The 12,792-nt window shown below is 41.4% G+C and overlaps 1 long non-coding RNA gene across 1 annotated transcript; it reads right to left on the bottom strand.

Moving 5' to 3' along the window:
• Window positions 1–2,653: 2,653 nt before the first annotated feature.
• On the bottom strand, window positions 2,654–9,481 carry LOC142657043 (uncharacterized). The gene is made up of 2 exons (XR_012849793.1): window positions 6,137–9,481; window positions 2,654–6,066 (listed from the first exon to the last, which is right to left on the bottom strand). It is a non-coding gene; the product is annotated as an uncharacterized LOC142657043 (long non-coding RNA).
• Window positions 9,482–12,792: the final 3,311 nt, after the last annotated feature.

Genomic DNA, 12,792 nt, shown 5'->3' with positions numbered 1-12,792 from the left:
GTAGAGTAGGTATATGGGCTTGTAATTATGTAATGACAGGGATAGGGAAACAGACAAGTGAGCCCTAATCTACCCGCCACTCAGTCCCTGCCTAGTTGCAACGACCCGCCCTAGGCGATGGGGTACAACTGGGCAACTGTCCCTACACTCAGTAAGTGCACGACAGACAACCAGACAAGGAAACACAGAACAAAGGGAAACGGGGAAGTTGCCCACCACAACACCGTGAGCAACAAGAGTAGTAAACGAGCCGAGTCAAACCAGGAGAGTACGAGGTGCCAAATGCAGAGCAGGAGAGTAGTGAACAAGCCGAGTCAAACCAGGAGTGTACGAGGTACCAAACGCAGAGCAGAAGAGTAGTCAGTAAGCCAGGGTCAGTACAAAGTAGGGACAAGTAGTTCAAGAAGCTGCAGCAGGGCCAGGAAACCAACAGAGGAGAATCACAAGCAAGGAGCAACAGGAAAGGCAGGTATAAATAGACAGAGGGCGGGAGCTAGCTCCGTCTGGCCAGGCTGTGATAGGTACTCCCACTCCTAAGCCTGCCATCCTGAGTGGTGGAAGATGGAGTCAGTCTCACAGACATAGAAGCAGGTGCAGACTGATTACCTATGGGCGTGGATACAGAAGCTGTGCCTGGCAGATCCTTAAACAAATATATTCTAATATAAACCCCCCAAAAGTTACCCCATTTGGGAAACTACACCCCTGAAGGAAGTTATCTAGGGGTATAGTGAGCATTTTGACCCCACATGTTTGTTGCTGAATTTAGTGGAATTAGGCCGTGAAAATGAAAATCTAAGTTTTTTTCTAATAAAATGCCGTTTTATCTCAGATTTTTCCATTTTCACAATAGCTAAAGTAGATAAAGCACCACAAAATTTGTAACGCAAACTCTTCTGAGCACGGCAATACCCCATATGTGGCAAAAAAAAACACACAGCAGGGCACAGAAGGGGAGGAGCACCATTTGGATTTTGGAGCTCACATTTAGCTGGAATGGTTTTCGGGTGCCATGTCGCATTTGCAAAGCCCCTGGGGGACCAAAATAGTAGGAACACCCCAAAAGTGACCCCTTAACTACACCCCTTAAGGAATCTATCTAGGGGTATAGTGAGAATTTAAACCACACAGATCTGTTGCAGAATTTATTGAAATTAGGCTGTAAAAATGAACATCAAAATTCTTTCCACTAAAATGTTGCATTTTTTTAACATTTTTACAATGGATAAAGGAGGAAAAGCACCCTAACACTTGTAAAGCAATTTCTCTCGAGTATAGCAATATCCTATATGTGGTCAAAAACTGCTGTTTGGACACACGGCAGGGTTCAGAAAGACAGGAGCGCTATTTGGCATGCAGATATTGCTGGATTATTTTTTGGGCGCCATACCCCTGAGGTACCAGAGTACAGTGGAAGCCCCAAGAAGTGAAACTCCTCAAGGCATTTATCATTTGCCTGGACATATGACAGGGCTCAGAAGTGAGGAGCTTCATGCCCATTGGTAGTAGTTCTATTTGGGGTTTTTACTGGTATTTCACTTTATGATGTGAGGGCAGAGCACATCAGGGCATAATAAGGGCACATTCAGACATGGCGGAATTGCTGTGGAATTCCGCTGCGGACAGTCCGCAGTGGAATTATCCAGCGGCCGTTTTCTACATTTGTTTCTATACATTACATTTGTTTCTATACATTAGTCTGTTGCGGAGAAGAAGCGGAATTTCACTGCGTATTTCAGCCTTTGCAATGCAAAAACTGAAATCTGTGGTAAATCCGCTGTGTTTTCTGCAACATCTGAATTACCTGTCAAATATGCAAATGTTGGTGCAGATTCGTTGCGTAATTGCCCCAAATCTGCACCAACATTTGCAGCGGAAAAACTCTGTCACGTCTGAACGTGCCTTAAGGTCGTATAATAATGCGGTAAATAAATAATAATCCACGGAGTCAGTGGCCAGTGTTGCACTGATAAATTATGCCCAATCTTATCTGCTTTTGGAACGCTCTGCACATTTTGTGTCGCCAGATTCTGAGAGACAGAACTTTTTTATTTTTTTTCCACCAGAGCTGTGTGAGGGCTTATTTGTTGCGGGACAATCTCTAGTTTTCTTTGGTGGCATTTTTGGGTACATGCAATTTATTGATCACTTTTTATTACATTTTTTGGCAAGCAGGGTGACCAAAAAAGTTTTTTATTCTCTTTTTTACAGTGTTCACCGTGCGCGATAAATAAAATTTTTACTTTATTCTGCGGGTTGATTTGATTACAGCGATACCATATGTGTCATAGTATTTTATTGTTTTGCTGTGTTTGCATAATAATATCAAATTTTTCTTTTAAATTTTTTTTTTTGTGTCACCATATTCTGAGAGCCATAATTTTTTTATTTTTCAGTCCAAAAAGCTGTGTAAGGCTGACTTCACACGAGCACATTAACGTATTTCGGCCGGAAGTCCCGGACGGAACTCAGTGCAGGGAGCCGGGCTCCTAGCATCGTAGTGTCGTGGAAATCCATCGCTCAAAATATATTAGACTGAAATTTATACGAGTCCCAACAGACTCTCAAGGCCAGACTCCATTAGTCAGAATCCTAATTAGGATATTTCACCGATATATATCGAGAGACGAGAAGAAAACACACAGACACGCTGAAATGTTCAAAATTCTCATCTGAAGGATTTATTACCAAACTCAAACTGTTAAACTGAAATTCAGAAGGGGTGTAGGCTTGAGGTAAACCAATCAGAGACAATGTAACAATATTTGTTATTCAGTAAAAAGCATACAATAAAATACATCATTATAATTCTTCACACATTATGTTTACAGGTTTCTTATCTCTCTTTTGGACAGAATGTCCTCGTGGAGATGGGGGGAGACCTTCCCTCACGCATACTTGCCATCCCCCCATCTCACTCCCATCTCCATCTTCGCATGGGAACCAAGGTCAAAGATAAAACATACGAAATCAACATTACTTGTATTAAAGGAACAATGACTTTTCTATTCACTACAATAAAACCAAGATGGGAACTCCAGACAAGATGGCTGCTGCACGAAACTAAATCATTTAAACATTATCATCACTTTCACATAATACATATCTTAGTAATTCGGCCTCCTGCTTGATAATTCACAATGTAATTTCATACAGAGAATATAAGCAAATAAATCATCCTTCACAAACCTCCCTTTTTCTCATATTAAATTACAGAAATTATATATTATGATTATGAAAGTCAAACAATATATCAATAGGGCCACAACTAATATGATGCCATCACCAATGTCCGGTTAGGGTATGGGGTCCCACCAGTGTATCGACAAGTCATGTACATCATCGTCCTCTTCTTCTCCTGTCTTCTGATTAGAACACTTGATACTGCTGACGGATTCACTCAGGTCTTTGGTCTTTACTTGGAATTTTGCTGATGTCATCACGACTTGATTTGGTCCTTTTCATCTGTCAGACACCGTCTCTTTTAGTTTACGTCACCGGGCTATACACAACACCTCATGCTGTGAGCCTGGTGTGAGATCCCACGTAGGCGGATTAGTGGGGTGTTATTGTGACCCCACAAACCCTCCGCTCATCTGTCTTCTTACTTGTCTGGGCGGCTGCTTGGAATTGTGACACTGCCGTCAGTTCATGACAAACGCGTTGTACTGGCTCCGGCTGCGCCTGCCGCACCTCAGTAATGGAGTTCATCGTATTAAAAATCTTTTAGTTCATGTTTACTGGCACTTTCTGGGGAACCCCAACCCTTGTCAATTGTTACTAATCTGGTGATAACATCTACGTACTATAAAAGTTGTTCTAAGTACATACAATAACAATGTCAGGCCCTTAAACTAAATCAAACAAACAAACACCTTTTATATAAGAAAAACTTCTCTGTTCCAATGGACAGGGCACCTAGAAGATGTGTAATTATTGGGTACATTTCATATGGTGTCACGCTTTCCAGCAGGATTTGTACGTTGATCTGAGCTGATTGCCTGGAACATTTCCAGCTCACCAAAATATACATAGATTCCACATGTTTATCTGACAAATGTCACAAACCAATTTTTCTTACTCTAATTTGTATTGCATGGGGAGGCCTCTCAAGGTCTGTTCTCTTTGTGGGAGGCGGGTATGATAAGGTTGGCACCGGTCTGCCAGGACTGTTCTGTAGGCAAATCAAACAGCTCTAACAGAATTTAGCAGCAACAGCTGTAAAGCCTGGGACATACCAATTAGATCTCACCAAATCGATCCTTGCAGTCTTGGGGCATATGTGAGGTCATACACCATCAATGCAAAAGCCATCAAGAGTGCCTTGGGTCTTACCGGTTCACGTTCCCTTATCCGTCCACATTCTGTTAGAATCTGGTTCTCACGCCTTCCGCTCCCAGTTGGACTCGTCCTATGGAGAACAAGCTTTTTCATTGTATAAACATTAATTGATCTTAATCAAATAATTAATTTGAAGAAAAACATTAACAAATAACATCTTTACATCAAACGTTCACATTGAGCAATAACTAGAAATGATACATGCAAACTCATTTTTCTTCTTTATATATATATATATATATATATATATATATATATATATATATATATACACACACACACACACAAACACTGCACAGAATTTTCCTTTCACAATAACAACGACAAAAAACAAATAACTAAAAATGTTTTCAAATGGGAATATTCCACTTCTGTACCTTTTATCTGACGCATGACTCTAATAGTCCAATGCTAAGGCTGATCCAGAACTTTACATAAAACTTAACTTCAGTATTTAATATTCCCACAACACTTCTTAAATACAATTATTAAACAAACTAACTTTGGAATAACATCTGGAGAACTGCTGATATCGTATTGTACAAACATCAGGTCAATACTTGGGATAACACTATTCCCCTGTCACTTACACACAACGTCTGCAGTGGGGAAAATACAGGCCGGGCTTCAGGCCTCCCTGAGAACAGGTCTACACACACGAGCACCGCGTCATACACTTCTACCTCGGGTAGTTGTATGTTCTGCAGTCGCTGGGACTGTTAATCTGCACTTTTCACAGGTACCTTTGCTGTTTTACCTATGTCATGCCATGTGCACATCATGCCGGCTGCTACAAACCTAGTGGTGGCATTATTGTATCCAGGGACAAGCCAATTTACTGATACCTGGCTGCATATACCCTTGTTGTCAGTTCTGTTTTCTCTTGCTCTCTCAATTGGCTTACCCAATGATCCAATAAAGTTCCTACTACCAATGGGCCCATAATTGTGGGCGATGCCAAAAGCGTACCTAGAGTCCGTGTAGATGTCGGCCGTCTTACCTTCTGCCAGGTTACAGCCTCAGCGAGCACCTCCAACTCCGCTCCTTGAGATGAACAAGAAGGTGAGAGTGGTTTCTGGGTAATTTACCTTGTGCCTCGTATCCTGTTCTACACATGCTGTATATGATAAAGTATGTCTACATTACAAATTTACATTGGAAACCCATGTCACATATAGATAGAACATTTCAAAAGGGTGGAGTTTTATTGTTCCACATTTATCTGATGATCCAGAACACTTGTAAATCCCACCCACCAGGTCCTGTAAATACCTGATTAATACAAAAACAAACAAAATATGTTACTGAAATCTGGCATAAAAGAAACAATATTCAAACAATTTTTTTTGTTTTGCCTTCTCCCCATCTAAATCTGTAAAGACTCATCTGTGAGTGACGTCACCTCACCTCCTGTGTAAATTGGCTGGAGGGGGATCTGGAACCATCTACACAGAAAAACCTCAAAATATAAGTTACTGTCATACACATTTAATCTGGGTTACTCCTTGAAACTCATACACATTTTGTAGATCTCCTAGAACCAAATTCATTAATTCAAAACAAAATAAAACACAAAACAAAACTACCTGATCAGTCCCTTCACCATTGGGAAATCTTCAACCCTTTCTCAGCCACTGGGATAGGGCAGTGCTTGGCATAGCTCCCTCTGGCTGTGAAGGGGTCATAAAATTGCCTGTAAAAAGGAGAACAAAAAACAAAAACTACCTGATCAGTCCCTTCAACATTCCCTCCTATTTGGACTCTGCGAAAGTAATGTAGCAGGGTTCAAAACTACATATTAACATAATGAGATTAGGCACTCTATCGGGGGAGCACTAGTTTAACCCCCTGTAATACACAACAGCCTGGAACAAAAAAAGATGACTTTCTCCTGACAAAAATACATTTTATCTTTAAAATGACCTGCAACCATTTACCTGTAAAACATCTCACATTTTTAAAAAATAACATTTAGGCAGCACCATAGCACGTGCCTCATGTGTGAAAACAAAAACAAAACAATTGTAATTAGTTATTCAATAACACAGAAAATAATATATCTGGTAATATTAATTACTGCAAACCAATAAGCTGTACATAAGAATAGGGAACAGAGGGGGCACATACATGTTCAAGACCCCGTGTCTCACAATATCTGTAGTTTAATACATTTGAATTAACATTAAAACATTCCAACATTAAATCTTATCACATTATAACACATTAATCTGCAGTATAGCTTTTATCTTTTTACAAACAGATCCAGCCGGCTGTAATATTTTTCTCGCTTGGTGTAGTTCAGACGACTGCGCTGCGCGAAAATAAAACACGTTCCATAAAAAAATGAAAAAAAAAGTAGAACTGATTTTAACCCCATACACAAAACACTAACATTTTTAGACATTACTGCTGTTAAAAATAGGAAACATACAATATAGTTCTGCTTTTATTGTGGCCATTAGTTTCAAATTTCAGACATGTTACATTACACACATCACACAGATGTCTCATCACATCACACATGTTACATTACACACATCACACAGATGTTTCATCACATCACACATGTTACATTGCACACATCACACAGATGTTTCATCAAATCACACATTACACTCCCCCCGTTCTGACCCACGTTAGTCACTGCAATGTACCTGGCTGCTCCGTTTTCTTCACTCTTCCAATGAAAATTTACACCTGTATTTAAATTGTCCTTTCTCACATGCAAACATCCTTCTTACGGCTGCCAGCCTTTTCAACAATTTTTTTCAGTGTGTTATTTTGCCTTCACATACTTTATAATTAAAGCCCCAGCTCCTTTTGCTCATTCTAATGTTGGCCGGGACCAGTGCCCCAAAGCATCTTTGTCCAACTTCCTCCTGACCCCATGGTCGGAGAGCAGTAGGGTGATTTCCGGTAAATCCCCCACCTCCAGGCAAACAGGCCACGTTTGCCGACAGATATCTCAGACCAGTCTATCTCCTAGACTGTCTTACCAATACGATATCACAAGTCGTTCCTCCAGACATTCTAGCAGTAGGATCCTCTGATCCCTCACTGGATTGAACATCAAGAACAGACAAAATGCTGCCAATCAACAATTACAAGAGCAAATTCTTCAACACAATCGACATTCATGAAACTCCATTGATTCAAGCAGGAGTTGGTAACACTTCACTTATGCAGAACACTTGCTGCCGGGGTGTGTCTTTCAGTTCATAGAGCCCATGATGTAACATATATCCCAAACTCTTTCCTCTAGCACTTTGCAATGGTTTCACATGCAAATTATATTTGGTAACATATATATATTATCCTCCCCGCTCAGCCGTTCACTCTGTGGGTTGTAGTTTAGGGGGTTGTTATCTATGTTGGTGATAATTTCTTTACGTGCTATGGGTCTGAGCCAATACCAATGTCCTTCACTGTAATTACTACTACGACACAGGTGGCACCTGGGATAAGTGTCAGGGTCATTCAATGAATACAGGATGTTATATTACAACGGTATTCAATCCAGCGGTCTGATGTTATACTACTACAGACTTAATTACTTGGATGTTATTTTACATCAAAGTGTATATGCCGGATTATCATGTGCTAGAAATCAGTCTGTACTGATTCCCACCTTATGCCAGTCTGGCAATGCATACAACTGGTTTATGGACCCTTACACACAATATCACTGGCTGGCAATGCGTTAGGAAAATATAAATGATTTTCTAATACAGTATTCAAAGTTTTCCCTGTTGCACTGGGTAATGGTATTTAGTGCAAATTCAATATAGACACAATTGCTTCTCCTTGCACTGGATTCTACATTATCAGGACTTAACCATTGAAGCCCCTGTGGTACTACATGATATTACTCACAACTATCTCACCTACAAACAGTCAATACCTCCCAACTATAATCCCAGACAAACGGGTAACAGAACAACTATTAATCCTCAACAATTTTACACAACTAAATAACAAATAACGCTACAACAAAGCAGCAAGCAGAAGTTTTGTTTTTTCCTCACAGTCCAAAACAACTCTTTGCATTTCAAATACTTCACATGTGAGTTACGACTTCTCTCTGCCATGCGCTACGTCACTGCATTCCAAAGGCTTCTCACAATTTTTCCTGGTTAACTATGTATTTGCTGGCAAAAATTCTCTCATGTCTTTCATATCAACAGTTTAAGATCACGTACACACCTGCAATCCTTCATCACACAAAAAGCTTCAACATACCTTTTTGGATCCATCTTGCAACCCACTGACTAAGGAGTCTCGTCCATAGAAGTGACGTTCTGACAGCTGGATTCCAAGGCTTACGCAATACATGTGTGAATGGTGTAAGAATAAGCTCCTTACCTACCGCGGTTTTTTGTAATTCACAGATGCAAAGCCAGACCTCTCCAGTGACAGCTTATCAGACGTGCAATCTTCCTGGGTTTTATCGGCACCATTACTGTCGTGGAAATCCATCGCTCAAAATATATTAGACTGAAATTTATACGAGTCCCAACAGACTCTCAAGGCCAGACTCCATTAGTCAGAATCCTAATTAGGATATTTCACCGATATATATCGAGAGACGAGAAGAAAACACACAGACACGCTGAAATGTTCAAAATTCTCATCTGAAGGATTTATTACCAAACTCAAACTGTTAAACTGAAATTCAGAAGGGGTGTAGGCTTGAGGTAAACCAATCAGAGACAATGTAACAATATTTGTTATTCAGTAAAAAGCATACAATAAAATACATCATTATAATTCTTCACACATTATGTTTACAGGTTTCTTATCTCTCTTTTGGACAGAATGTCCTCGTGGAGATGGGGGGAGACCTTCCCTCACGCATACTTGCCATCCCCCCATCTCACTCCCATCTCCATCTTCGCATGGGAACCAAGGTCAAAGATAAAACATACGAAATCAACATTACTTGTATTAAAGGAACAATGACTTTTCTATTCACTACAATAAAACCAAGATGGGAACTCCAGACAAGATGGCTGCTGCACGAAACTAAATCATTTAAACATTATCATCACTTTCACATAATACATATCTTAGTAATTCGGCCTCCTGCTTGATAATTCACAATGTAATTTCATACAGAGAATATAAGCAAATAAATCATCCTTCACAGTAGTTATGTACGATGCTACGAGTCCCTGCCTCTCTGCAGGACAACTGTCCCAGACTGTAATCATGTTTTCAGTACGGGAAAGTAGTTCCACGGAGAGGCCCTGCCTCTTGTACATAACTACGTCGTACATAACTACGATGCTAGGAGCCCGGCTCCCTGCACTGAGTATGGTGCGGGACTTCCGGCCGAAATACGTCCGTCCATTACGGACGTTAATGTGCTCGTGTGAACCCATCCTTAGGGCTTGTGTTTTGCAGGACGGGTTAGGATATGCTCACACGGCTTATTTTCGGCCGTTTTTCGGGTTGTAAAAAATCGGAAGCAGAACGCCTCCAAACATCTGGCCAATGATTTCAATGGGAAAAACGGTGTTCTTTTCCAACGGAGCGTTTTTTTACGTGGCCATTTTGAAAAATGGCTGCATAAAAAAACAGCCGCAAAAAAGAAGTGCATGTCTCTTCTTGAGCCATTTTTGGAGCCGTTTTTAATTGACTCTATAGAAAAACGGCTCCAAAAACGGCTGTAAAAAACGCAGCGAAAAACGAGAGTTTGCTTAAAAAACGCCTGAAAGTCAGGTACTGTTTTCCCCAGAAAATATCTCCGTATTTTCAGACGTTTTTTAGTAAGCGTGTGAACATAGCCTCATAGTGTTTATTGGTACTATTTTGGGGTACATGCAAATTTTTGATCACTTTTTGTTCACCGTGCAGGAAAAGTAACATTATAGTTTTATAGTTTGGGTCGTTACAAACCCAGTGATACCAAATATTTGTACTTTTTTTTAAGTTTTCATTTTTTTCCCCTATAATAAAATACTTATTATAGGAAAAAATGCAGTTTTTAGCTTATAATTTTTATTTTTATACTTTTGTACATTTTTATCAACTTTTTTTGTCCCACTAGAGGACTTGAAGGCCTGCACTTCTGATCTTTATTCTAATACATTGCACTACCCACGCAGTGATGGCGTACAGTTAGTGCATGTTCAGACGTGGCGGAATTGCTGTGGAATTTCGCTGCGGACAGTCCGCAGTGGAATTCTCCAGCAGCCGTTTTTTTCATTTCTTTCTATACATTTTTATGAAAGTTAGTTCAGACGTTGCAGAAAATTACTTTGCGGAAATTAGGCTGCGGTGCAGATTTTTCCCTCCGCAGCATGCTCTTTCCATTGCGGAGAAGAAGCTGAATTTCACTGCAGATTTCAGCCTTTGCAATGCAAAAACTGAAATCTGTGGCAAGTCCGCTGTGAGGGCACATTCACACGTGGCAGAATTTCTGTGGAATTCCGCTGCGGACAGTCCGCAGTGGAATTCTCCAGCGGCCGTTTTTTTAATTTTTTTCTATACATTTTTAGGAAACTTCGTTCAGACGTTGCAGAAAATTACTTTGCGGAATTTAGGCTGCAGTGCAGAATTTTCCATCCGCAGCATGCTCATTATGTTGTGGAGAAGAAGCGGAATTTCACTGCGGATCTCAGCATTTGCATTTGATATCCACAACATCTGAATTACCTGTCAAATATGAAAATGTTGCTCCAAATTCGCAAAGAATCTGCAGCAACATTTTCAGCGGAAAAATTCTGCCACGTCTGAACGTGCCCTCATATCTGAAATGTCTGAATTACCTGCCAAATATGCAAATGTTTGGGGGCGTGGCTAACTCCCGCCATGAGCAGTCGCATGCTGTAAGAGCTCCGTCCCGGCTTCAGTGTTTCCGCACTAATCCTGCCGTAAAACTTCCCGAAAATACTCCTTGAACTCGGGGCACTTGCAAGCATAGCAGATGATGAGCTCAAAAATAGCAAGACACGCCATTCGCCTGCTGCTGACCGCCTCAAAGAGTTCACCAGATCGAGTAGCCATCATGGCGCCGTTACTCCTGGACAGCAGCATGAGGAGGCGGACCCTCCGGGAGATGAGGATTCAGAACCATCATTGAAGCAAGTCACAGCACAGCTCCTGACTGCTATACGTGAGTCTACCACTTCTCTTACTGGGAAAATTGATGAGGTTAAGGTGGATCTTGGATTGATGCGTCGGGACCTCCAGAAACTAAGAGATCGGGTACGAGATACCGAAAATCGGATCTCTCAAATAGAGAATGATTCTGCCCCTGTGGCACGGCAAATTGGGGCCCTGGAAAGGGCGGCAGATGCATAGGCACAGAGATCGGACGATCTCGAGAACAGGATGCGCAGGAATAACGTTCGTATCCTGGGTTTGCTAGAACGTACTGAAGGCAAGGATCCGGGAACATTTATGGAGCAATGGCTCAAAGATACGCTACCTGATGCTACACTATCTGCGGCTTATGCGGTTGAACGGGCACATCGCGTTGCTGCCAGACCACCCCCGCCGGGGGCCATGCCTAGGCCTATGTTGGTTCAATTACTCAGCAGTAAAGATAGAGACGCCATTTTGAGGGCTGCGCACCAATAGGGCCGGATCACTCACAACACCGCCACGGTCACGATTTTTCCAGATTTCTCTGCTTCACTTCAGAAAGCTTGAGCTACTTTTGTTGGAGTTAAACGGCGGTTGAGAGATCTTCAGATTCAATATTCCATGGTCTTCCCGGCACGGCTCCGAGTTGTTCATCATGACAGATCTGTCTTTTTCAACACTCCGGGAGAGGCTGACGAATGGCTGAATAGACTAAATATTCCGGATCCAAGACCGTGATTGCTGTTTTGCTACCTGATCTTTTGAGTCGTGGTCATGGTGACTCGGTGACTCTCATGGAACTGTGATTTGCCTTTGGGACTTCGTTATCGGGATCTTTTTGACGCCGATCCAGTTTGCTACTCTGTGGTATACTATATGCACATCTGACATGACTTCATTGTGTGTATACTCTTTTTGACCACTGTATTTTTTCCTTTTGATTGTATTGCTGCTTCTGTTTGGGGGCCCTGAGTTGTCCCTGGGCGGGCTGTTGGCCCGTCCTGGGGCGACTTGTTGTCCCACATCCAGTGCGATGATTCTTGTGCACTGAGTTATACATGACTGGGAGGTCCCAGTTCTATTATTGCGGGGTCTTGTATGAAGGGTTATATACCTGTTTTGTTTGGGTTGGAGATGCTGGAGGTTGGTGGATGGAGCAATAGTCTGTGTAGAGTTTTCAGTTTCACACAGACTACCCCCGTGTTTCAGTGGGGATATACTATTCTCCTAGTTAGACATACAGTGAAGGAAAAAAGTATTTGATCCCTTGCTGATTTTGTAAGTTTTCCCACTGTCAAAGACATGAACAGTCTAGAATTTTTAGGCTAGGTTAATTTTACCAGTGAGAGATAGATTATATAA

Source organism: Rhinoderma darwinii, chromosome 1 (assembly GCF_050947455.1).
Source record: "Rhinoderma darwinii isolate aRhiDar2 chromosome 1, aRhiDar2.hap1, whole genome shotgun sequence".
Classification (NCBI taxonomy): domain Eukaryota; kingdom Metazoa; phylum Chordata; class Amphibia; order Anura; family Rhinodermatidae; genus Rhinoderma; species Rhinoderma darwinii.
This window is presented reverse-complemented; position numbering and strand designations above follow the sequence as displayed.